The following is a 25,619-nucleotide window of genomic DNA, read 5'->3' as shown; positions in this document are numbered from 1 at the left end:
GCGACGCGTCGGTCGTCACCTCACCAACCGTTTTGTCAGCCCTGCAGCACTCACTCTTGTTCCCTGCACAATGGTAGGAAAAAAAAAATTTTGACCAAAACAAGTTGTATCGCTTGAAAGAAAATCTATTTTATTTCTATATGCTATTAGATATTTCTATGTTTTCAGAAGGGACTATCAATGTATCACGTAACATTTTAAACCTAACACCCATTTACATGATTTTATTGAAAATGCGAAAAAAATGTTTGCAATCACAAACTTTGGTTTTTATCTGATGAAGTTTAATAAAAATTGCATGAAAAGGAATTAATTTAAATTTCTTTCAAAATATATGTAAAATAGTCATCCACAAATTTATTTTTTCTAATAGCTCTATTTTAAAATCCAGGTGATTTCTGCAACACATGTATCGTTTCTTTGTGATCTAAAGATGCTTTTCAATGTGTACTGTTCACAATGTGCTACATGACACGGCACTAGTTGTTTTAAAGATAAAAATAATAGAACATACTCTGGTCTAACACTAAACGTTACTAAAATTGCAGTCAAACTTTTTCGTCCTGGTGAGCAATAGAAATGTTTAACCATCCAATTTCAGTTCATAGTCATATTTCTAAAATATGAAATTTGTACGTTATTTTAAAATCAAATTTATCTATTTTCTATGTTAGTCAATATGACGACATAAAAATAAACGTAATATGAATTTTAATACAACTTCAATCAAGGTTCATAAGAGTACAATGAATAACTTTAAGTACTTTGGCCACCTTTTCGTATAGACCCGACCATTTGTGCATTGGCTGCTCCTTTCTCTCCTGGTCGGACTCTGTCTTTAGTGGCGCGGTGGTTCGGTGCATTGATTGTTTTTCAATTTAGGTAAGCGGATGGAGAGTGTTTTGCGAGCTTTAAAGGGAAAATTAGCATACTAATGTAACGTTACAGCGTGAACCGGAAGGCGGCAAAATTAACCTTTGAAAGAAGTTGGCATGTGGAAAATTTAAGCGGATTGGTTATTCGCAACTTTTCCTTCCTAGGGCCCACAACAATAGGCATAATACGTGAAGTGAAAGGCGTCAAAATTCTTTGAAGCGATTTGTGTTACGACGAGGCTTGGGAGCTGTCAGTAACATATTGGAAACTATAAAGGATGATTGATTGCAGGTAACTTGGTTTGACAAAAAACGACATCATTAGTTTGGGAGCGTGAGGTTAGAACGTTTATTCAATGAACTTGATGGTTTTGTTGACTTTCGATCAAATCACGATGGTTCCGCTCATTTTTCTTCACTTTGTTGCTTCTAATTGATTTCCCAATTTTCTCACATCATTGTCGTTTTAGATGAAATTTTTTCTCTATGCGTTTGATTGGCCGACAAGTTATCATCAACGGAGAGTCTTTTATATTTTCGACCCATAGATGGACCCATATGGCGCTAAGCTTGAGGATACTTCAACAAAGCCATCAATGGAATGTCACAAACACGCATATTAGCACTCAGCCAGCTACGACAACGACGTGGACATATCGCTTAAGTTGATCAACGGCCAAGCGGGATGGCAAACAAAATTCTTCAAACATAATTGCCACTCGTGGCTGATCTATAACATTTACGATTTTAAGAAATGTTTTTATATTTTGGATGATTTGTTATTCAGAATTTTGGTTCATAATTCTTGAGCTATTAGACGAATTTCATTTTTGAAGTTTGAGGCCCTAGTAAAATTGTAGCAAATGTGGATATTCTTTGAAAGAAAAATCCTTGATGGTCAAACTATGCCCGTCTTCCAACATCGAACGAGTTCCACGTAGTTTGTCACTCAAAACGTCACCGATAGGATGTACGTCATTATTGTGCCATTTTCGGAGCTGCCACCAAGCGCCAACCGTCACGAGAGGGTGGTGTGAAGATTCATCATGCCCACGTCAGCTACTTTCTCACTTACGGGACCTCTGCTCTGCTGACGACATACCTACCGGGACAAGTCACACACCGCCAATACCGATGGATGACAGTGACGTGGGCAAACAAGCTCCAGCCCGGATGGATGGTCGCTCGTAGCGTTGAAGCATGTGTGCGCTTACAATCAAAAAGTTAATTAAGTTTACGCAACATTATCGTGTGTGACATATATAGATTTTTTTGTGACGTTGGGAGTCTAGGTTCACCACATATTCTTCTTCTTTCTGGCATTACGTCCCAACTGAGATAGTGCCTCAGCAATAAGCTTTTATCAACACTTCGACAGTTATTAATTAAGATCTTTCTTTGCCGATTGACCATTTTTGCATGCGTACACTATGTGATAAAAGCACAAAGATGCTCCTATGCCCAGGAAATTCGAGAAAATTTCTTCAAAGAGAAGATTCTAGACCGGTGGAAATTGAACCCACGGCCCTCAACTTGATCTTGCTGAAATGTTACGCGTTTGCCGCTACGGCTATCTGGATCCACTATTAACCACCATTAGGTTCACCACATATTCAGCGTAGCTTGTATCCCTTCGTGACCATTAAGGAGTATTTTCCTACCAATAACAATGGAGAGCACATTCCTGTGTTTGCTGATTCACCTCTGTTGGCTCTATCAGGTTACATGCTAGCAAGTTGAGAGGCTGGGTGTTTTCCAACTAAATATATATGTGGCAATCAAGACTCAATGTAGTTTGCCAAAAATGCTTAAAGGGTATTAATTTCAGGGTAGCAACAAACGCAGAGTAAGAAAAACCACGCTGGAAATAATGGTTTAAAATCCTGACATGGTCGGAAATCGCTTTAAATTGAAAATATTTTGAGTTTTCCAAAGCCAAACTATACATGCAAATGCAAAAATAGGCATTTGGTTTACAGTGTAATATAAGAAGTAAAGACATTTTAAGGGTTACTTCAATGACAAGACGAAACATGAGACCTTAAAACAATTATAATAAAAATATTTAAGTATACAGTTAACTCTCCCTTACTCGATGTTTCGTATCTCGATATCGAGTTAGAGAACCATAGTAAAAGTTGGTTTTCATGGCTAACTCGATGGTCCCTTGAAACGTAGTTGCACTGGATTTGTGTTCTGTAACTCGATACCTCCCTAACTCGATGGTCCCTTCTATATCGAGTAAGGGAGAGTTAACTGTATATACCAAACATAGTCAAATGATTCGCATAGTTCCTTTACCATAGATTTAGACTTATTTTATAATTTCACAATAATTTTCCATCTAGTAAGCTTTGCCATAAAAATATTAAAAATGAAAACAAATTCGCAACGTCAGTTTTGCCTTTTTCCTGCGTCGTTCAAGTTCATACTGTAAAGTTTCCAATTGACTTATAAGAATTGATTCACTCGCGAATGTGTGAATAGATATTATTTTTACTGCTTGTTTGGTTCAGAAAAGTGAATGTGATGATAAATTATAAAATTTGTTGTGAAAAAACAGTGATTTGGTGTGAAAATTAACTAAATCAAAAGCAAAAAGACGCTGTCCGGGTTTGTGAGCCAGTGTTTCTCTAGCCGGACACAAAACGATATCGCAATATATTTGCAGTGAAAAGTACTATTTTTGAAGAACATATGAAAAAAAATTACTTTTAATTGTGGGAAAGTAGTGTAATTAATGATAACACAATTGTTTTGCGCTGAAAAACTGCCAAAAAACGCGAATGTTTCTGTGGCGCTGCAGCTCATGTTTAGCATCGAACCACAAAAAGGAATGCAGGTAAAAAATGTTCTAATTAAACATAATGTTGTTAATTATATTATATTGTACAGTAAATGTATGTTTTACGTTACCGGAAAAATCATTTACTTGTTGGTTTCAATGAATTTTGTATAGATATAGTCAATGTATTTAACGTTGTCCGGATTTTGATTCATGAGTGTCCGGCATATTGATTCACGTGTCCGGATTTAAGGACAAGCATTGTTTCATTATTTTAAAGATTTACATGCTATTTTTGATATTTTCCACGAAATTTTCTTCGTTTTTGTGGAGATGTAATCATAAGCTAATTGTATAAATATCACACATTGATCGTGTGAGAAAATAAGGTCGTGCAAATTGAGCTAGAACATTTCGTGCCTCTTCAGCGTCCGGATATTGATGCACCACGGTATATTAGTTTCCTCCCATATTGTCATAAAATGCACACTTGGTATTCAATTTACTCAATGCCTACTAAAGTCGAATGTTACAAATAAGCAGATGCAGCTATGGGCAGCAGTGGTCCTGGCAAACTTCATCATAATCAAGTAGGCTGTTGAAAAACTCAATGAAACGTCCCATACAAAATGACAGTCCTTTTCATTCTCATTTTTCCGACTTTCCCGGTGAATATTTTGAACCGTGTATAATTACGACGGAGCACTTCAGGAACATAACTATGGCAGAGCTTTTAAAATCAGACAGCTAATTCTCAAGCCATTTCGTGACGTAGAGAGTGTTCATCCCGGGATATCCCGGGCAAAGTTTCCCGGGATTTGACGAATTCCGGGATTTCCCGTTTCCCGGGATACAAGTTCTGGCGTCCCAGGAATCCCGGATTTCCCGAAATGAACGTAAAATTGGATGAAAACTACTCAATTCCAATGCAAAACATTGACATATATTCTCGGACTCAAATTTTATTTGATTAATTGGAAAAGCATCATAGAAAAAAGTGAATGAATAAGTAATTACTATCATGAAAATCACCAAACAAGTGAAAATTTGTTTGGTTGCAAAACTTATTTGTTGTTTTTATCTTCACCATTAATATTTTTTAAGCCGTAGCTGAGAAAGTCAATCTGAAAGTACATATAAACTTCAGTAGATAATTTTCAGTTATAAACTTTTAGCATGATATGCTACAATGTTTCAATGATCTTAAATCGGAAATCGTTTTGTTTGAGGGGGTTAGAAGCAAAAACCTAGTTTTGAGAAAATCTACTTTGAAGTTTTTTTTAGCAATTTTTTATTCCATACAAAGTGTATGGGAGCCAAAAAACAAGCCAATCTTCTACGAATTTTGTTTTTTTTTTATGTTGGACGGATAAATCACTATTGGAAAGCTTGAAAACAGATTTTTTTCATACATAACTCAAAAACGACCAAAATTTCACTAACACGCCTTTGCGTTTGGGCCCCTCATATGTTCTTTAAAGTTTTGATGACTTCTAAATTGCCCGAAGCAAAATGTTTGGATAATATGACTGAAATTCTTACTTTCATTGATATAATAGAGAACATGAGGGAATTCCTAGGAAGCCCGTAGTTAGTTAAGGCAAACTTTAATAATTGCTAAATTACTTCATCACTATAAAAAAATCTTTCATAAAATATAGTTTAGTGTGATCATTTTGTCCTGGAACGTTACATTATCTTTATATTTCATTGTTCAAACATTATTGTAATGAATTTTCACTTCCATTTCAACAAAAAATACTGGTTTTATTAAAAATCTGAGAAATACCGGGATCCCTAGATTTCTCGGGAAAAGCTTTGATTTCTGTCCCGAATCCCGGGACAAGCAAAATGGCCGGGAAATGGACACTCTAGTGACGTACAAATACCATTTCATTTTTAATTATATAGATAGATGTACTCTCACTGCTCTTCGTTGAGGGTGTCTGTCAGCTTGACCGCAACATGTTCTATTTATTGAGTGCCATAATTTTTCGCTGCTACAGTCAACTCTCCCTAACTCGATATTGAAGGGACCATCGAGTTAGGGAGCTATCGAGTTACAGAACACAAAATCAGTGCAATTGAGATACAAGTGACCATCGAGTTAGCCAACAACTTTTACTATGGTTCTCTAACTCGATATCAAGATACGGAATATTGAGTGAGGGAGAGTTTACTGTAGTTGGTCTTGTTTGAAAATTTCTAGCGTAGCAATTGAAAAGTTTCACAAGCACAGTTCTCTGGTTCACTGGTCATGTGATGGTGACATCGTGGGATTTTTTTTAATTTCCGTGCAAAGTGGGCTGAAGGGTCTCAGATTTTCATGAAACTTTTTCCACAGGCAGGGCTCATCAATATATGAATAAAAAATAAAATGAGAAAAATTCAGGGTCGCTTATTTTTCCGGAAAACTCAGTTGGAATTGTTTTGTTTTCCCCTGACAAAGATTGGCATGAGCTTAGAATTGAAATCCAAGGCTCTGTCTACTTCGACGTGGTCGAAGGGTGTTGTCTACAGGAAGTTCACCGAAAACAACAACAATGAGGAAAATACTTGGCGTCCAGGACATTTTGGCTGCTTCCGACGATCCGTTGAGTCTTCCAACACAATGATGTCGTCAAGTAATTGTCAGTTTTCGGAATATATAATCTTATAAATATTGTAAACCTTGGCTTTGAGAGCCTCAATTCCTTTCACAGCAGTCCACAAATAACCAGAAATCGCATTAAAGTTCATATAATAACTCGTTTATTCATACAAATTACATCGAACCCGCAAAAAACGGTGGATAAAATCGTCATATTGATGCGTTTCCTCGCATAAAACGCTTTTCTTTGAGTTCATTTATACAATTTGTTTCGTCCCGTACACTCGTACAAAGTAAATCGAATCATCCGTAGCAGCTGTCAAATCAAAAATTTTTATCATAAATTAAGTCGCATAATATCACATGTAAGTTCGGTAGAAAATTTATACACTCGCATTGTATGCTATTCATCATTCAATATATGCTCGTATATCGCCTCCACTTTTGTACGTAGAATGCTTTTTCGCGACCTCTTCTAAGTGAAATTTTGTACATGCGTACAAACGTACATTTTGGTTCTCTGGATCGAGCCTCTCCCACCAGCAACCAGCAGTCGTCCCCGTCTGGCGTGTGAGATGGAAGATGGGGTCTTCCGATCATCTTCCTCAGGTAAGTATGCTTACCTTTTGGGAACTTCGCCGGATATACCATCCCGGTCCTGTGTTGGAAGATGGGGTCCTCCGAAATCGTATCTCATGCTAGTACGACATCAATACGAGCTATTCGCTTCCTGAAGTTTCGGTCGTTTCTAGTGTAGTCGAAGAATTATCAGGCTCAGCTTCAAACTCCGATTTACCAAAATTTTCGACGGTAACGATCATAGAAGCCGTATTCCAAAGAATGCTCTTATTGATTCACGAATGTACGAGCCTCTAGAGTCTAGAGTTTCGAAAATGGTGATGCGCCTTCTGATATGTAGCTGGTGCATCTTAGATGTTTTCCGTACATGAAGCGCTTTTGGAGTTTGATCGCTGCATTGACATCTGAATCTTCAGCGCAATTCCATTGTTGGAATTGGCCGCGTAGTCATTTCACACTCCCCCTTCTAGATTTCATGGGATTAAGACGTGTAGACAAGGCTTCCGGTAGTCACGGCCCATCGCAGTGGTAAAGTTATGACCCAAAAGGAACCCTCCGGCGCCTGTCGGCTAACTCTGAAATGGGTCGTAGTCTAACAGCCCCCTAAAGCCCTTCTGACTATGTAATAATCTACTACCAAAGTGGAAAGGATAGAGTCAGTGTAAACTCGACTTCCGTCAGTGTAAAGTCGTTGATCCGAGTAGGCCTAGAAGTGTGCGGTCATTACTTCGTCACGCTAAAAATGTAATTCATTTTATGTTACACAAAAAAATTCAAACCTTTGAAAAAAAAACGTTATACTTGGTCTCATTTATACATAAGTTTATCAAAAGTCTGGTAAAATATATTTCTTACTAAGATACGGTCAAAAACTATCTGATTCAGTCGATTTGTTGGACTTTTTACCAGTATCAATCTGCAGTAGTTTTGTGTGAAGTATGACAAGTGTACACCTTGAATGTGGTTTCCTGCGAGACAACCAAAAAAGCAATGGTTAGCACTGGTGGAAAAAGTGTTGTTTATATTGAAAGAGTGTTCGAAAACAACAGTTGATTGTTTCTGTGTCACATAAAATGTAAAACATTTTTTAGCGTGACGAAATAATGACCGCACACTTCTAGGCATACTCGGATCATTTTGATGAAAATTTCAGCTTGACAGCCGCCTGGCTGCTTGTTGATATCCTGTTCGCACCCCACAGTTCGAGATCCGTTCCGGCTGCCTAGCTACCAAAGTAGGTGTCAGCTCATTCAACTGGAGTCACTGCGGACCCGTTGAGACATCAATAGAGCGATGGTAGTGGCTGATTTACTTTTAGACTGTCCTGCGCTTCTGAAGTCTATCAATGCAAGTGCTCACTCCAGAACGTTGCGCAACAATGAAACTTTGAGGTTGCCATTGCGACGAACTAACTATGGGCAAAACAGTGCTATGGTCTGCCTTCAACCAGGTACGTCTATGCTTCAACGCGTGTTCAATGGACCGATGCACGAGTTCACTAATTTGACGTTTGAGCGGTGCCGAATTCACTAGTTTCCATGGTCACATAAATAACACGGCACCGCTAAAACATCAAATAGTGAACCAGTGCATAGGTCCATAGGGTCGCTGAAGGATTTGATTTTTACCTATCTCGTCAAGTAGTACGTCGTAATAACAGTTGCGTGGAGAATGCAGAATCACACTTATCACATAGCAGAAATAAAACTTACCGGATGGCGTAGTACCGTCCAAAACCACCAGCAGATACACGTAAAAATCAAGCACGCAGAACGAAACAAGCTATTGTTTAATTGAATCGTCACGAAGAAAAACACTTATCACTTTTAAAACATTTTTCGATAGAACCAAAGTAAACGTGACAGTAAAAAGGTGACGTTACCACGAATCAAAACAAAACATTCATTGAGTATTAAAACAGCGTAAGTAATTGAACAAAACGATGTATCATTTTGTCATTTTTTTTTCGTGGGAAAATGATAGAATATCGACAAAGTTTTTTGAAAGCGAGCTGCTTGCATGTAAAGTTTTGAGGATACATACACGTGGAGAAAAAATGTCAATCTGTAGATTTATTTCATTATTTTTGTTTTAGTAATTATTTTGAATACGAAAAAATACTTTGAGTCGCGCAAGCATAATCGAACATAATCCTAATTTGATGGTATGAATGTATTTTGTACCAAAATTAATCTTAATATGCAGCCATTCCATGAAAAACCGATCTAGTGGGTCTCCGAATTCCTTGCAAATTTGCTATTTTGTTCCTTATCCGAAATAAGGATACACGTATTTTTGGATTTTTTGATTAGGGTGACCATTTCCGAAATAGGGTGACCAGAAAAATCGCGATTTTGCAAAATTTTTATTTTTAAAAAATATTATAACTTTTGAACCGTTGGACCGATTTTCAATCTCTTTGGACGAAATGAAGGCTAAAGATTTTGACTTTTCGGGATATATATAAAATTTCACGAAAATTGTGTTTTTTACAAGAAAAAACTCAATAGTTTCCGTTTTTTCGTGTTTTGAAGGCCTCGGGACCAAAGGGGCTATTGCTGCTCTCATTTTTTCTTTGAAAGTTCAGAAAATTTTACGTAAACTGTCAAATTTTCAGCGATGTATGATTTTTAGTTTTTGAGATATATTTTTTTGAAAATAAAAAATCAGTCATTTATCATCGGAACACACTGTAGATCTCAGCGCATTAGATTTGTTATGTTTAAAAAAAAAATCATAACTTTTGAACAGCTCAACCGATTTCCAATCTTTTTATGAAATGAAAGCTTAAGGTCTCAAATTTTCAGAAAAAATAGAAAAAAATAGAAAACTTTGAAAACAAAAATTTTCACATTTAAATATATGAAAATTTCTAAAAAAAAACTAGAAATTTTTATATTTTTTCACGTTTACACATATTTTTATCAGATTTTTCAATTTTGTCTGAATAGTTGAAATTTTAAGCTTTCATTCCATAAAAAAAGATTGGAAATCGGTTAAGCTGTTCAAAAGTTATATTTTTTTTTAAACATTACAAATCTAATGCGCTGAGACCTACAGTGTGTGCCGATAAAAAATGACTGATTTTTTATTTTCAAAAAAATAAATCTCAAAAAATAAAAAACATACATTGTTGAAAATTTGATAGTATACGTAAAATTTTCTGAACTTTCAAGAAAAAATGAGAACAGCGATAGCCCCTTTGGTCTCAAAACACGGAAAAACGAAAACTATTGAGTTTTTTCATGTAAAAACACAATATTCGTGAAATTTTATATATTTTCCGAAAAGTCAAAATCTTTAGCTTTCATTTCGTCCAAAATCATTGAAAATCGGTCGAACGGTTCAAAAGTTATAATTTTTTTTAAAAATAAAAATTTTGCAAAATCGCGATTTTTCTGGTCACCCTATTTCAGAAATGGTCACCCTAATCAAAAAATCCAAAAATATGTGTATCCTTATTTCGGATAAGGAACAAAATAGCAAATTTTCACGGAATTCGGAGACCTACTAGATCGGTTTTTCATGGAATGGCTGTATGAACAAATTACAATTTTTTATTATTGAAATTCATTGTCTTTTTTCGGTGAATACAATATCTATACTCAGAGTGAAAGGGAGTAACGAAAGTAATGAAATGACAAGATGGATAGAATCGCAAGCGAGCGACGAGAGAAATGAATAGAAGTTGAAAATTTGTTTTAACAGAGGGCCATATGTGTGAACAACACAATCGAAACGACAAATCGTTGCCTAACGTCCTGGTCTTGAACGGCTAGATGTTGTAGTGTTGGTCACTACTAACACTTAAATTACAATTTTGGTTAAGCACCTCCTGTCCCCCAGCTTCGGACAGCTTGATTTGTCATATGATTTCTTTGTAATTATTGCACTAGTGTCTCAAAATACATTTATTTTTCATGGATTCTGTCGATCATGGTATCAAACATGCAATAAAATTAAGAAGAATGAACATTAAGAACAACATCGTAAAATGTGTTATTTTTCATCATAAATGAAAAAGGTTTCAGATTGACATCTTGCAAACTAATAAAAACTCAAGTCGCGCTTAGTCAATGACTAAGAAGCTTTTCTCAGATTTTTTCTTAACGCCCTTTGGGACATCAGTTGAAAATTTAAGCTGTATCATCGAACTGAATTAATTTAACTTTGTTGCATGTAGATCAGGTGCAACTAAACGCCCTGTGTAACATCATTCGGAATTGTCAAGCTGTATCAACGCCCTGGAGTAATTTGACCTTGTCTCAATTAGATCAGTTGCATTTAACGCCCTGGATATCATTTAATAATTACAAGCTATATTAACGCTCTGGAGTATTTTCACTTTTGTTTATGTAGCTCAGGTGCAACTCAACGCCCTATATGACATCAACGCCCTGAAATAGTTTGACGTTATTCCACACAGATCTTTGCAAGATTGGGAGCATTTTTATGCCCTGTAGAAAATCAATCGAAATTTCTTATCTGTATCAACGTCCTGTAGTTATTTGATCTTATTATGTATATCAGGCGCATCTTGACGCTCTGTAGAACATCAATCGAAATTTTCAAATTATTTCGTCGTCCTAGACTAATTTGACTATATTCCACACATCTCTTTGTGAGATCTTTCATCTTTACGCCTTGTAGAAAATCAATAAAATTTCCGAGCTGTATAAGCGCCCTGGAGGGTTTTGACTTTGCCCTATGTAGATCAGGTTCATCTCAACGCTGTGTAGGACATCAATTGAAAATTCAAAGTTTTATCAACGCCGTGCAGTAATTTGATATTGTTTCACGTAGATCAGATGCATCTTAACTCCCTGTATGACACAAATCAATCCATTTGTGTCGAGGTCTTGAAGTAGCTTGACTTTATTCCGCATAGATCTCTGGGGACGGACCTGGTGTAGTGGTTAGAACATTCACCTCTCACGCCGAGGACCTGGGATCGAATCCCATCCCCGACATAGTCACTCATGACGTAAAAAGTTATAGTGACGACTTCCTTCGGAAGGGAAGTAAAGCCGTTGGTCCCGAGATGAACTAGCCCAGGGCTAAAAATCTCGTTAATAAAGTCAAACCAACCAACCGCATAGATCTTTGCGAAATCTGGAACATCTCAACGCCCTGTAGAAAATCAATCGAAGTTTTCATGCTGTATTAACGTCCTGGAGTAATTTGACCTTATTCCATGTAGATCAGGTGCATCTTGACACTCTGTAGGACATACATTAAATTTCCTAGCTTTATCAACGCCCTGGAAAAAATGGCTTTATTCCACACAGATCTTTGCGAGATCTAGAGCATCTGAACGCTCTGTTGAAAATCATTCGACCTTGGAGTAATTTGAGCTTATTTCATGTACATCAGATACAACTTAACGCCATTTGGGACATTAATTGTAAACTCTAAGCTGGATCAACGCCCTGGATTAATTTGACCTTTTTCCATGCAGACCAGGTACATGTGACCGCCTTTTAGGACTTAATTTGATAATTCCAAGCTGTGTCAACGCCTTGGAGTAAGAGTCCACAAATATCTTGGCGAAATCTGAAGCATCTTTACGCCCTATAGCAAATCAATCGAATTTTACTTGCTTGCTACCCCTACGGTTATTTGACTTTATCCTATGTAGATCATGTGCACCTCATAGCCCTGTATAGCATCAATCGAGATTGTCAAGCTGTATCAACGCTCTGGAGTAATTTGATTTTGCCTCAAATAGATGAGCTGTATCTTAACGCACTGTAGGACCTTATTTAATAAATTCATTGCTATATCAACGCCCTGTAGTAATTTGTCCTTGTCCTTAGTCGATTAGGTGCGTATTAACGCCCTGTAGAACGTCAGTTGTAAATTACAGGATGTATCAACACCCAGGAGCAATTTGACAGTATTCCAAATAGATCAGGTGTATTAGAACGTTCTGTATCAAATTAAAATTGGTCCTACATCTATTAAAATTGGTATGCTATATCAACGCCCTGGAGTAATTTGACTTTATTTCACCTATATCTTTGCCAGAACTGGAGGATCTAAAAACACCTTTGGAAAATTAAACGGAATTTCCATGCTGCTTCAACATTGAATTTTTTTGACCTTGTGTTATGTGGATCAGCTGCATCTTAACGCCCTGATTAAGATCAATTGCAAATTCTAAGCGGTGCATACGACAAATTTTACCTTATCCTATGTAGATAAATTCCAAGCTGTATCGATGCCCTGGAGTAATTTGACGTTATTTCAAGAAGATAAGGTGCATCTTAACGCCCTGAAGGATATCTGACAATCTTTTTCCACAAGTATCGGATTGCTTTGCGGTTTTCGACAATGCTGTTCATCGTAGAAATACCTATCGAGATCTGTGTTCAGAATTTTTATAGACGACAATGGGCGACCTGTGGCGATTTTTCTTTGCAAAAGTAAGTTTTCCCATAGTAAATCCCATACAAATTTTGAACGGCTGGCGCCAAAATATAGTTTCACCGATCAAGCTGAAATTTTGCACAGTTGTTATGGAACCTAAATGCAATCCAAAAAGTGGACTGGAGCGAGAATATAAGTTTTTCATATAACCGTGTCCCATGCTAATGAACACCCTGGAGTAATCAGGAGCAAATTAACGCCCTGTAGAAAATCAATTGAAATTTCCGAGCTGTACCACCCCTTGCCACCACTGAATTCTGAATTTCTGATATTCCTTTGGTATATAAATCACTTTTTCGTGCGAAAAGAAAAATAATGTTGAAATTGCGACATAACTTCAGCATGAAACAATATCGATTGAAACATCTCAAGTAACTCTTGAAGTTTGATGAGATACATGGAATTTTGAAGCAGCAGAAAAAAAATCATTTCATATGTTCTAAAGACAATCAATTCGTATTCTTGTTCGTTTTGGGTCAATAGATTTCATGTGATAGTGACGAAAATTCATGCTCAAGTACGCATCAAAAAACGGTATTTGTTGAAATGAGCTTGAAAACCTGCTGTGATGAATAATTAACAATTCTTTAATCCACTAATACTACTTAAATCAACGCCAAACTACGATAATAAACATAGCGTAATATTTAAAAATCCAGGGCAATTGTCAATTTTTTTGCGCTTTGATATCACTCCAAGAGCGACATTTTATTTTAAAATTAAGCGATATATTTTGCTGAAGTCCAAAAATAAGGTTCAAACTTTCTAGATGTGCTGCTTCAAGAAACCTTGAGCATTTGTTCGTGAACTTAATTTTTCGATTCTATTTTTTATATAAAATAATATGAGGGAATTTACGTATTTTCAGCAGTCTAAGCTGATGCCGCGATTCATTTGTAATTTTCTCGGACATACGCAGATAAACTAAATGTTTGTTACATTAATGCGCTGCTCAATCCTGTCTTGGATCACACAGGCAGGCTTGTTGAAAACTTTTTAGACACGTTTTTACAATTCTTCAAATATCTCATGTAATTGTTACTATTGTCGGCTTCCTCGTTTTCTTCGGCAGTCTTTCCCATAAGAACTGCAGGCAAATCTGTTCGACAATTCCACATAAGCCGCCGCATTTTGAGGCGTATTTATTTCAATCAAGACATCTCTGGCGAATTTGTTTGTTCGAAAATCTCGTCAGGGGGAAGCAGGCATATTAGTGGATCCCTCTTACGCTAGCTAGTAGTTTGATGAGAAGTTAATTATCTTTATTATCGAGACTTTCAGCTGGAAGCTGGTTCGTCTCCATCGTTGGGTAAAAGAGGGCTTCGTATTGAGAGCCCCACTGTCAAACAAAGTTAATGTAAACATTTTGCAGATTATAGATTTAAATATTTCAATGGACTTCAACATTCGGTAGTCAGATTCGGTAGCCATTCCTGGTAAGCATAGTCGTCATCGAGTATCGTTTAGAAAGTCCTTCATTGGTCCAAATCCTTTGTCAGAGTGTGTCAGCATGGTCATCGTATATCAGGGAAGCTAATTTTTTGATACATTTTTTTTAATTTTGTGGCCACCATCAAAAAGCTAACTAAGGGGTCACCCAAAAAATAGATTCATCATTTGAGGGAGGGGGATGGTCTACGTGTGACAGTGCATGTATTAGGTTTTGGAAAAAGCGTGACAGCGGAGGGTGAGGGGTTTAGAAATCTCGAAAAATAATGGACGTCATATTTGAAACTTCCCTAAGAAAAATCTGAGTTAGAACAGCTGCAAAAACTAGGTGAGCAATAGTATTCGCCGTTTGAAATGAACGATTTTCTAAATTTTTAAAACCAACATATTTCGTACAACAAAGTGATAAGTATTCAATCACGGGTTCTTTCCTCGAGTAAACTGTAAAATGGGATTAAATTTTGGGTAAAAAATCTGGTGGCCATATTGTACCCAGACAACCAGAATGTACGTATAACCAAATTACTTTTTGCGTTATGCGATGCTTATTTGTGCAAAATTTCATGCATAAGATGTCGCGAAAAGTCCTTATACGTACTAAAGTGGAGGCGATATACGTGCATATTTTATATGATGAAACATACCATGCAATGCGAGTGTGTAGATTTCCTTGCGAATTAGTCTATACCCTTATGCGACTTAATTTATGATAACAAAGTTTATTTGACTGCTGCTACGGAATGATTCGACTTACTTTGTAGAAGTATACGGGACGATATGGAATGTACATATGAACTCATCAAATAGCATTTTATGCAAAGAAACTCAGCGATCAAACGATTTCATCCACCATGTAGTGCGGGAGTGATGCAGTTTGTACAAATAAATGACTTTATTCGTATACTGTTATGCGACTTCTGGTTGTCTGGGTATTATGACGCCATCTTGATGTTAAGGAGTATTGTTATTTTGTATGATGATACTTACAATGTTGAATTGAAATGAAAATTGAGTTGAAGCAAATACTCTCCATTTTGAGAATCTGTGTGAATTTTGATCATTAGTTCTCATGTATTAGGAATATATATTAATTTGATATAATTTTCTTGTGAGACTCCCTCATTAATGCCTGGGAGTATAACCACCCTCTGGGATATAGCAACGCCCTCATCAAAAGGGGATGACTAAGAAGCTCAAATTTTAAGACGACAGTGCTGGTTCTTGTAAATATTGCAAATGCACATACAATTCCTATAGTGAACACATTCAATGATGTTCAAATTTACAAAATTTGACGCATTTCCAGATCGCGTCCGGTATTGGGAGCCACCTGTTATGGTTGACCAATTTGGTACTAAAATACATCATCAAAATACGTTGCATTTAATTGCATTCATATTTATATTTTCATATTTATAAATATAATTATCATCATAAAAATGATTATATTTATCATTAATGGGTAACACGAGCACATAAAACCAATATTTTTCGAATTATGAATTCAGTGGCTTAAGTGTCCGGTACCCTATAAATAGTAGCCTAATTCAGCATCATCTAATTCAGATGATAATGTTGTCTACCACAGAATACTTATACAAATAAGAAATCTATGTAATGTTTGAACTGGAATAAAAAAAAAGTTTGATTGATCAAGGTATTGATTGAAAGATGCCTCACATACCGATTATCTTTAGGAGTGCATCCAAGACAGCAAAATTTGTTCGCCTAGTCAGTAGAAGCATTAACCTACTACTACTACTAATATTTCTATTGCCTAATCATTTAGAATTCCTTTCATGAAGACGCTTCCAGTTGACAGTTAAATTTGTTAGAAAACAATCAAGCAATTGCAAATAGTCACAGCGAGCGAGATTGTATGCACTCAAATATGATACACGATAGGCAATATTCGAACTCAATTCCGCTTAATTTATTCACACTCCCACACATGGGGCTCCGCTATTAATATCGAGCTGACGACCTGCAAGTAATCCACAATTAGCGGCAACTGCTTCGTGTTTATGTTCCAATCAAGATCCAATCTATCATGTTCGTCCATATCAGTGCACATGAATGTTTGATTACGGTTCTGATGACAGAAAATCAACTTCTACAGTAGCCAATCCATTGCTGTCGTCGATAAGCGGCCCTCGAACAGCTGGGCAGGAAATACGCAATTGAGTTCGGTTACCGACACACTCTCCGGCCTGGGCTGTGAGACAAATTCCGTTTCGTTGTCGCTCTTGTCGAGGAAGAGACAGTCAGTGATCCACTCGAAGTGCGTCGCGCTGTCGTCGGCAGACAAGGAAGCCGGCGGAGAGCAAGCGGAAATTATGCGATTGCGAGACCAGTCCTATATCGGCCAAACTGGTAGCTCTGTACACAACGCATGCCGCCGTGTGGAGAATCGAACCGGGAGCATGATCTCATTGAATGGCGGCGGGGACATGGCAGGACGGCTGCGTGCGGCTGACCAAGAAAAAGTCAACATTAACTCACTTTTAGCACGACAATCTGTTTGTTCAGTATATAATATCGCTTCTTGAATTCGTTAGAGCATAATAACAATCATAATAAATATCAGAGCTGCCTACCGCTTTCGCGTCTCCATTCTGAGCATGACAGGGCACACTTTCTACTGCGATTGGGATGTTCCGATTTGTTTCAGTGGCGCGGGAAGTGGGTAGGACAGGTTCTTCTCTTCTTTCTGGCGTTACGTCCCCACTGGGACAGAGCCTGCTTCTCAGCTTAGTGTTCTTATGAGCACTTCCACAGTTTTTAACTGAGAGCTTACTTTGCCAATGACCATTTTTGCATGCGTATATCGTGTGGCAGGTACGAAGATACCTTATGCCCTGGGAAGTTGAGAAAATTTCCAACCCGAAAAGATCCTCGACCGGTGGGATTCGAACCCACGACCCTCAGCAGGGTCTTGCTGAATAGCTGCGCGTTTACCGCTACGGCTATCTGGGTAGGATAGGTAGGACATGTACTGCGCACAAAAACACCTGAGTAGGACAGTCAAAGGATTGTCCTACCCATGATTCAACAAAAAAAATCTGCGGAAAGCTTGGAAGTAATTCTTGAGAAGTTTTTGGAACATCCACAGAGAATTATCAAAAGTTTATTGAAGATTTTTTGGGTAATGTATTGGATTGATCTAGTATTAGTCGTATCGTGTTAGTACGAGTGTAATGGTGCTAGCGTTTTATGCACGTGTGATCACTCTTGACATAGTCTATCAAAGCATTGCTGAATCTCTTGGATTATTTTCAGAGCAATTTTAAGTACTCCCACAACACACTCTCTAGAAGTTATTGACCGATTCAGAATTGACGTAGACATTTCTGGAAATAATTTTTATTTAATTCCTGAAAAATTATTTGATTAAATTCCGACTGATATTTTGTGGCATCATTCATAAAAATATTTAGGGTAAATTGAAAATTTTTTTTTTGCAAAATTTTTGATGAAATTCCAGTGAAATATTTGATGGAGTTTCTGCACGATGAAACATTTTTCAAGCATCTTAAGATTCTCCTGAAAACTTTTGCGATTAGCCGGGTCACTTTAGTGCAAAGACAATAAACTACACAAATTCATAGAATTTTTGCTGTTCATCTATTTGTTATCTAGGAATGAATGAGGAAATTAAAAATCACTGATTGTAAATGCTTGCCTGTTTTTGTCAAATTTGTTTAACAAAATTTATTTAAAAAGGATATGAATATGCAGGATACCCATATTTTTTTAGTATAAATGCTAACAAAAGTTGATCCAATGAATGATAAGGCTGGTAGTAGTTTTCTTATTAGATACTCGGTCTCTATTTTAATGAAAGTCTCTTAGAAGGCTCAATTTTTATTGGAAGGTTTCTAAAGTATCTTCTTCAACCAAATGGTCTCAGAAGTGTCTTTTTTATTTATTCTAGTTGCATTGAATCCTGTTGAAAAATTGTACAGACTCCAATAAAACCTGCAGAGACTATAACGGGTCCAACAGACTTTTCAAGAATTTCAAGTTTCGGATTCCCTGAAGAAAGCTTCAAAAATTATCATTGTACATGAAATTCAACTTATATTATAATCCGGATTCACCGTCATAATTAGCTCCTCGTCTTTCGACCGTATCTTCCTATCGTAGCTCTAAACACTTTTTCTTTCACTTCCGAATTCTAGTTCATTCCGTTCGCTATACTCTATGCTGTACCGAACGCAATTGAGCTCTCGTACTATACTAACTACTACACTTTTCCTTACGGGCGACTGAGACGGACACTATTGCTTCTACACACATTCGAATCTATTAAACATATGCCTTCTGTTTACATTTAATTTAATGTTGCACGAACAGTACGTTCCATTGTGAACTGTACTTGGTTCTCGCTTATTAGGGTGATTCAAAATTCACAATACAATTTAAAACTAGTTCTCATATTAAACAATCATAGTTACCGTTTTGATTCATATTACGGACAGCTTCTTATTCCGGACACTCTACTTTGTATGGGAAACATTTCACACGAAATGTTTCAATTTTTGCCGTTCAAAAGTTCACTATTTTGAGGCTCGTTTCAATAAGCTATTTCCATAAATATCTATGCAAAATTATAATGCCCAACTGCCTTAGACGTCTCTTTAGTGGTTTAACGATTTCAATTGATGATTTGACCTTTCTAACCATGATTTTCATGACCTGTCCGGAATTCGAATCAAAGTTTCCGGAATATGTGATAAAAGTGAGGAAGCGTCCGGAATAAGAATCATCAAAAGGCCAAACATTTCGATTTATTTTAAATTATTCAAGTAGCGAAAGCGTATTTTTTACCCATCATTCGAAAGTTAAAGGTTTCCGGCGCTCGATAACGTTGAGGAATCATACATAATGATTTATTTTGTATGCTCTATGCTGTGTTATACTTCCCTGAGGCCTTAAGTGTCCGTAATATGAATCAAAACAGTATTTTATTTAGAATACTTACAAGGTCTCCTACAGGGATCTCTCCAGAAATTCTTCTAGAGATTTCTCTACCAATTCTTCCAGCATATTTTCAATGGATGCTTCTCCTCCAGAATTTCTCCACTAAATTCGCGAGAACGCCAAAGCTACTACTACCTCCCGTAATTTCCTCAGATATTACTTTGATATTTTTTTTCCAAAACTATAAAAGAATTTCCCCTACGTATTTTTTCACTTATCCTTTAAACGAATTCTCCAGTTGGTACTCAAGGAAATCTTCCAAGGATTTATACAGATTTTCTTCCGAGAAAATCCACAAAGTTTATTTTTTTCAAGAAACCCTGCAAGAATTCCTCCACCTGTTCATGTGGGAAACTTCAAGAGTTCATCCACGTTTTCTCCCAGAAATCCAAATATGTTTGAACAAAGCTATTTTTTCTAGTATTTTCGCAGCATTCCATCTAAGTATTACTCCTGAAGTTGTACCAAACATTTCTTAAAAAGTTTCTCAAAATATTCCTTATATAACAATAATCATAAGTTTATACTACAGCATTTTTTTCTATCATTCCTACACATATTTTCCTGGAGATTCTGTCCAATATTAAAAAAAAAACTTTAGAAAATTCTGCAAAATTTGTATTCTCGAGATTCGATCGATTATTTTTTTTATTATCTTAGCAAATTATCTAGAAAAGCTTTCAAAACTTCTTCAAAACTCCAGGAGTTCTTGTTTTTTTCATTTTTTTTTCTTTCTTGTTCAATATGACTGACTTAAAAACTTTTTCTAGTTTTATCGGAAATTAACTAAGAATTTTGTTTAAAAATACCTCACGGATTTATTTTTCAGAACAAAAAAATCTTGGCATTTCCCTGGAGACATTCCAGAAAAGAAAACTTTCAAGACTTACTTAAGCAAATCTTAAAGAACTACTGGAGGAATTTCTGTATAAATCTTAAAAGGAATCTGTGGAGCAATTGATAACATCTTTAGGGCTATCCCTTGTTGAAATATTATCAAAATCCTCAAAGTCAATTTTGAAAGATATTCCTAGAAATTTCTGGAGAAGTTATTGATTCAATTTAAAAGACGTTTTGAGCGGGAATCTTCGAGGATATCCCATCGAAATCGGTGGATGACATATTGGATAAAATCTTGGAGGAGTTAGGACTTTCTTGATAATAATCTCAAAGAATTGTTGGAGTTATTCAGATGGGGTAGGTGTACCAGTTATGGCCATAGTGGTTCCCTATTTCGCCATACGTGATATTTAGAATGCCTTCACATTTTGAAAAATCTTTTATGTTATAGCAGTAGAATAAAGGATAAATCTTGATGTTAAAACATTCAAAAAGATAAAAATGGAAATGTAATCCAAATTGTGAATATGGCCAAATAGGGAACCACTATGGCCATAACTTGTACACTTTCCCTGGTTCCTAAAAAAAACATTAAGGAAATTTCATGTTTATGGTTCTTCTAGGTAAAATCCAGACTGAATTCTTGACGTATTTTTAACAAAATTCTTAGAAAATTTTCCCCTCAAATATAGTAACTTTCAATTTCCAGTCCAGTGTCTAATGTTTTTAACTTCATTCTGTACAAAATATTCACCAACTTTTGTCCTACCCATGATTTCGAACGTGGACGCGCTTCTGATTACGTCATAAGTGACTATCTTTAGGATGAGATTCCATCCGAAGTCCACGGCGTGAGAAGCGCGAGTTCTAACCACTACACCAGGCCCGTCCCAACTTTGCATTATGATTTATTCTAGACCTTATAAAATATTAATACTTCTTGGTTATACCTGGACTATACTCTGAAATACTATTTCTTTTAGTATTCAAATCTACCAGCGTTTTATATGAACTTTCGAAAACCTTTGCATATCGTCTTTGGAGGTGAAAACGGGTTAAGCGGACAAATTAATGTGGATGTGCGAACTCTCGATTCCCTGTTCACTAGATAGGTTCGGTCATACCATCACATGACACTTCCGTTTCTTAGCCAAACCATTCTTATTCAGTGTTTTTTAAACCGAAAAATGAAATGAATTCAATTCACTTTACCATCCCTACCTCCGAAATGCAAGTGAGATAAATGTATGGACAGCGAGGCATATTCATTGGATGCTATACACGGATCCCTCCGGCTTTGCGTGGCCACGCTGTCGCTCTGAATTCGCTTTCGGGATGGGGGTATGTGATTCCCTCGATTTCGATGCGTGGGAGCCCGAACATCCAAATAGCTGGACTTGCTTTCATGTATACCGAGAAATCAAACGAGTTATGAACGTTGTTGCAGCGAGAGGAAGATAGAGTAAACGTCACGGAGGGCACAGCAGAAAAAAAAGTTAATGCATAATAAGTGCCGACAATTTCTCGTACCCCGCAGAAGGGTCGATCCTGAAGCCTGGTCGATGTGAATTATGCTGCTGCTGGTAGTAGCCGCCTTGTAACTTGATACAGTTATTACATTTATGCTGTTGTTTGTTTCGCCCACTTGCGCATTAGTTCAGAGCTCCCCATCTCGATAGGATTTAGTGGAGTATGGAAAAATCTCTTCGCCTGCCGACCAACCGCCACGACGACGGCGGCACCATCGACAGCATATCGTTGCGAAGGCAGTTTAACGCAAACGGTGGCTACTTGACGATATACATAGTCGTAGGGCTGGCTGCAAACTCGATTACGTTCGGTTTAGCCCTTTAATAGATAGATATACATGGAAGGAAGTTGGCCTCCATTCGTTGCCTATGATCTGGTGGTGTCATCAACATGCTGGTGGCATAATTCAGCAAGACGGTTGATGTAGAGAATTTGAATTAAGTTCGAAACAAGATACAGTAGCTTGTTCTGTGGGGAAGCAAACAGCCATTAGTCCAGGTAAGGTAAAATTTTTCAGAAAATTATAATAAGAATTGAAGCAATCCATGACGAATTCCATCCAAAATTAATCAAAATTATTAGAAATCGTAACCGATGACCTTCGATTTGGATGAAACTTTACACCACGGTGCCCCGACAGACCGTTATTATGTAAAAAAATTGTCCATCAAATCTGAGCACAGGGCTCGATTCCTGAAGTCATTCTGCACCTCTGGGCCAATTTTTAAAAAAATCCCGAGGAGAAATCTCGAGAAATCTTAATTTGAAGTTTTTTACTTAAAAATTCAATATAATCCATATTAACATTTTGCAATAGCACTGAAAAAACCTACAAAAACGCTCAAAAAGTTGGCAAAACTGTTCTCAACTAGTATACAATTGCTACCGTAGTTAAAATTAGAAATATTTACAACTGGCTCAACTTAATCCACTCCTTAAGGTGAAGATGAATCATAAAATAAGTTAAATCGAAGCCAAACCTCAAATTTCCAAAAGCATAAATCTTGAGGACCGAACATCTGTTTGGGCTGAAGATTTAATCGATCGGTCATCACCAGCTTATGACTAGTCGATTAGGTTTTCAGCTTAAACGGATGTTTGGTTTTTCGGATTCGTGATCTTGAAAATTTGGTGTTTGGATTCGATTTAACTTTTTTTTCATTGTTTACTGGTTTAAATTTCATTGATTGTTGTTTTCAATATTGAACCGATTAAAAAGTAAACCAAATAAATCAATAATTAACAATGTTGTTATTAAAAAAAGGATCTGAGAATAAATGTAGCACAATAATAGTTAGCAGATAAGTCATTTGAATACTTTTATAGTCAATGAGAGCTAGTATAACCGGTTGTTTCAAATTTTGAATGATTTGGTTACTCTGGTAAGCTCAAGTCAATAACAGAATGATCATACGCCGATGTCTTCCCAGGGGTCGCTGAGCTTTACCTGATTGATGCAACTTTTTTTCCGGCATTCGCACTAAACGACCAGCTCAATGAAGTTTGCCTATTTTATTCGCTCAATAGTTTTCACTCCTGTTCTCAAATAAATGTGCTAAAGGAGCCAAGAATAAGCGTTTTATACATGGCAAATTAACAGTGATGTTTCTATTAGGCATGCTTGCATTCATCGTTGCTTTCTTTGCATTATTATTGAAAACTGATTTGGTTTTCGAAACACTTTTCAGTGTTGTACAATAAAGGACCGCGAAGTGTTTTGGCGAAGTTGTTAATGAAATAATGGATCTATGAAGTCCGATAAGCCTTTATAAAGCAAGAGTGTAGAAATTTCGTTTCCCTTTGCTCTCGGTTCCCTAAGCTGGTTACGTAATTCTTAAAAGGAGATATTCGCAGCCAGAACACGTGTTTTTACTACAAGGGAAACATTATTATCATACGTATTAAGTGTTATATGGCTCTTCAACAAATTGATCCACATCTCAATCAAGCACTACTTCAGCACCAACACATCTGAATCTGCTTCTTTCTCTACATGTAACCATATACGTTTGGGTAGAGTAAATGGCATTACAAGCTTATCCTAGTTGTCCATTTTTGAAATAGTGAAACCCTTCTTTACTGAACTACGATCGATTACAATAAAGTCATGGGTCTGCAAAATCAAGGAGTATATGTGACAAAACGCAATATTGATCAGTAAACTCAGAAACTCATCTCTTCTTATTCCAAGTAATTTTACAAAACAAAAATAAGCTCCTGGTCTATAATTCTTACACCTGATTGTATTTGTCAGCTTAATCAGCTTTAAGTCTTTGATGTTACTTGCAACAGTTATTTTTTTTTGTTTTTGTTACTGAGTCGAACGCGACTTAGAAGTAAATATACAGATTGATGTTGAATCCCGAAAAAAAAGAACGAAGTAAAGGGTTTCAGATATACAGAGTGAAAGTCCTAGTGAAATTGATTCTTAAATAGTACTTATTGGGAATTTGTTTGAAAATGTTAATCGTCGAACACTAGCTACATATGGTCGGTGTTCAGACAGATCTGACTAATGGTTTCTATGATTCGATCGCCGCGAACTTGATTCTCCATTGGTTCATCGATTGGTTTTCGGCGAGAACCAATCGATGAACCAATGGAGAAACAGATCTGACTAGATGACATTTTGGCCTTGCAAATACATATAAGTCAAGGACTCTATCAATTATAATATTTTCAATTCTATTTTGAAACTGATGTTTTTTTTTCAAATAGATAAGCAATAAATGCACATATTGTATTATACTTATACCGAATGCACGGGGTACGTTTTCCTGAAACCATTAAAAACACTTGGTTCAGTCTATCTGAACACCGACCATATGACAATCATGTTTCTCGTATAGTTATAATCCTGTTGTGGCTGAGAATGTTGAACAAAACATTGTTTATATTAAGTGTTGAGGGCAGTACTCGGTGGAAAACTTGACGTAAACATCAAGAGAAGTACCAGATGTAAAAGAGCAATTTTTATTAACCAAAATAAATACGGCAGACTTTGGTAAGCTGGTCACTCACTATGAAAGTCTTAAAATAAGCTGTCAATTAATAATATGCTGCATTGAATGTTTCATGTTTATCGAACGTTACATCAATTGTATATTGACATTTATTTCTTAGATTTCATTATATTTAACAAAGCTTACTGGTTTAATATATGTAAAAATATACTTAAGCCGATCTGGTAAGTTAAGCCAGATGTAAATATTTGTAATTGTAACAACGGTAACAATTGTATACTAGTTGAGAACAGTTTAGCCAACTTTTTGAGCGTTTTTGTAGATTTTTTCAGTGCTATTGTAAAATTTTAATATGGTTTATATTGAATTTTTAAGTAAAAAACTTCAAATCAAGATTTCTTGAGATTCCTCCTAAGGATTTTTTTAAAAATTGGCCCAGAGGTGCGGAATGACCTCAGGAATCGAGCCCTGTGCTCAGATTTGATGGACATTTTTTTTACATAATAACGGTCTGTCGGGGCACCGTGTACACATGTTTCCATTTAATCTATGTTGTCCATAATAAACGAACGTGTTAACGAAAATTACTTATGAAA

This window comes from Aedes aegypti, chromosome 3, assembly GCF_002204515.2.
Source record: "Aedes aegypti strain LVP_AGWG chromosome 3, AaegL5.0 Primary Assembly, whole genome shotgun sequence".
Classification (NCBI taxonomy): domain Eukaryota; kingdom Metazoa; phylum Arthropoda; class Insecta; order Diptera; family Culicidae; genus Aedes; species Aedes aegypti.
This window is presented reverse-complemented; position numbering follows the sequence as displayed.